This window comes from Monopterus albus, unplaced genomic scaffold (assembly GCF_001952655.1).
Source record: "Monopterus albus unplaced genomic scaffold, M_albus_1.0 scaffold29.1, whole genome shotgun sequence".
NCBI classification, from domain to species: Eukaryota; Metazoa; Chordata; class Actinopteri; order Synbranchiformes; family Synbranchidae; genus Monopterus; species Monopterus albus.
In genome coordinates, this window is record NW_018127909.1 from 1,142,166 (window position 1) to 1,145,354 (window position 3,189).

Genomic DNA, 3,189 nt, shown 5'->3' on the forward strand with positions numbered 1-3,189 from the left:
TGGTGGCAGTTATGATGTACAAGAGACTGAGTTTCTGTATGAAGCGCAGGCCATATCTAAAGTTGATAGTACTTTGCACTGAGCTGCTGGTCAGTTAGATTTTGTTGAAAATAGAAAACATACTGGAAAAGGTTATACAGAGACAGGGTTTATGGATCTGGGCAATGATGAAATGCTTACAGAAGCTTATACAAACTGTAGTCTTATCAAAGGACCACTGCACAAGATACTGAGTCTCTACCTCCTTTGTTAGTGCCATCCTGGATGTTACATCAACTTAGGTACGGTACAAAAATTCCTATGATTAGGAAGCATGCAGATGCTAATATTTTATCTTATAAAAAAAGGCCATCTCTAGTATTATTATTGTTTTCCTTCCCCCTAATAATTTTCTTGGCCCAAGATCTTAAAACATAACAAAATGACGATTCCGTCATGATAAGAATAAAAAAAGAACATTTCAGAAAGTGCCTCAAAATAAAAATATGTTCACTTTGAAGAAACAAATCCATTTAGTATCCCCAGTAATTACAGCAGGAGTAAAGGAAGAAGTCAGGTGATATTGGAATAGAATGAGAGTCTGAGTAGCGAGAAATTAGGGGTGGAAAGATGAGAGACAGCTGTTTGTTTCTAACTTCTAATCATGTGTCAATGTTATGAAACTGTCATGAAAGCCACCAAATAAGTGAACCTATCCTCATAAACAAAACAGAAAATGAAATAGAAATATGGGTGAAAAAATAAATAAATAAACAGAAGACTTTTCTCTGCTCTCACTCTAAAAACTTTGACTACCATCCTTTCAGCAATAAGAACAATTGCATTACCCTCTGCCTTCCTAATTCCCCTTGTCCCGAATAATTTCTGTATAGTCTCCCACGCAAATGAATCTCCAGAGTATCCATTCAAATTTAAGGATTACTTTGACTCCCACTGTTTTCTAAAATAAGTTTAAAATTGTAACATGTGTAGCTCAACACACTAGTGTTTTTAGCTACTGCCTTTCATTACAGACACCCTTAACATCTCCCTGAGCTCGGAGACCAAGGAAAATGAGAAAACAGGCAGATGAAAATGGAAGCAGACAAACGGTATCAAAGGATAATACAGCTTTGAATAAGAGGACGAAGACAGTTTCTTCACAGTTTTCATCTCAAATTTTTGATATCCCACAGAACCGTTGCTTTTTTTTACCCCCTGGTTTTAAATTTATGGGACAATCAGTAGTATTAGCATTGCTTGACTGAACTTGGAAAATAGCGCCTCTTCCTACTTGAACTGATAGTTATACTTTAAAAGAAGCACCTTATTTTCTCCCCTGTGTCAAATCATTCCAATATTTAATTCAGTGCTTAACAGGCTACAGAGTGGAGCGCAACGTGTTAGATTTATGCCAAGTGTTGCGAGGCTAGTGTGCCTTATTCATAATGCTTTCATATTTCATAAAAACAGCTCAAGCAGAATGAATTGAACATTGATGTGTTCTTCATTCTAACTTTATTTCCTTTTGTTACAAGTCCATTAAATCCATTGGGAGTTTGGGGGTTGGGGTTTAAGTCCTTGAGCTTCACCTTCTTTTTATTGTGTATGAAAGAATAAGTGTGGCTATGAACTAAACACTGCTCTCCTTGTTTCTTCTGAGGTGCAATAAACAGGAACTGTATTCACAAACATTTAGACAACACTTAGCCTTTCTTATACTGAAAAAATTCAGAAAGATTTGTATCTTAGAGAAGGTAGAGGAGATGCAACAAGAAAATGTGATTGGTCAATCAAGAAAATAAGATCAGCACACTGTCTTTAGTGTTTCAGAGCAAACTTTGGGATGACTGCAGGCTGTAGTCTTATGTACTGTAAATAATTCTATTCATATAGTCTGAAAGGTGCACATGTGGATCATAAATGTATTGTAATAATATATCGAAATATGGTAATGTTTAAGAATTCAAATTTGCACTTTAGTTTAGGCTATCTCAATGTTAATTTAAAGCCAGTATGTTTGGATTTTTTTTTTTTTTGCCACAGTAGCAATGTCCCTCAAGGGATGGCAATGTCAGCAGCTTGGTCAGTCAGTCCATCACTTTAGCCCAGACCTAAGTATTGGGTGTATTACTGTTACATTTTGTACAGACATTCATGGCTAATAATAATCACCTTTATTTGGCCAAGTACTGTATATTACACACAAGGAATTTGTTTCCAGCACAGAACCAAGGCAGCTATCTGCAGCGCCAACTCAACCAATGGCTCTAACCCTTGGGGGCAACTTGGGGGTTCAGTGTCTTGCCCAAGGACACTTCGACACATGGACTGCAGGCACCGAGATTCAAACCTCTGACCCTCCGGTTGGGAGACAACTGCTCTACCCACTGAACCACAGTCACCTCCTATAGGGATGCTGTGTTTCAGAGAAAACCAAAGTTCTGGAGGATACAGACAATGATCCCACTACCTTTCGCATGCTAAGCGAGCACTCTACCATTTGAGCTAATCCCCCACCGACAAGTGGGGTCAGTAGGTTTCTGCACCGAGGAAGAAACCCACTGACTTTGCCTCTGGCATCACTGTTAAGGTTTTGAGCAACATGTCCCAACACTTATGGTATGTTGCCCTCAGGATGAATCCCATAATAAGTTGGTGTCTCCCTACCATCATCTGGTCAGAATTTCACTTTGTCCAGAAAATCTTCAATTAAGAAGTGTTAGGACGCTAACATACTAATGGATGTAATAAACGTCACACCTGCATAACATCTGCACACAGCGTTGTCAGTTTGACCATGCTGACCATATTGATGTGAACATTTTCCCCTTTGTATTCCTCCTAATTAGGGCTGTTGCATTTTTGTCATGTCAGTATTTCAAACTCTTCTTGGAGCTCAGTATCACCACCAAGACCAACCTGTGGTGATATAGACCAAAGCTTCTTCAAACAAAGAGGTCTTCAACATGGAGCAGCAAGGTCAACTATACAATTTCCTTTAGCCTTAGTGCTCTCTCCAATCATTAGTGTGTATTGCTCTCAGTGGCAGTCTGGATGGGTTCCAAGAGGAAACTCTTAGCTAGCAACATTTAGTGCCATTCAGGAGAACTCCTGGTGGTAAGATAAAATACACTGTGAGTAAAATCCCTTGACACAAATAAGCACTTATCTTCTGTACTCACAGAACAGGATTGAGAGTGGCCACTT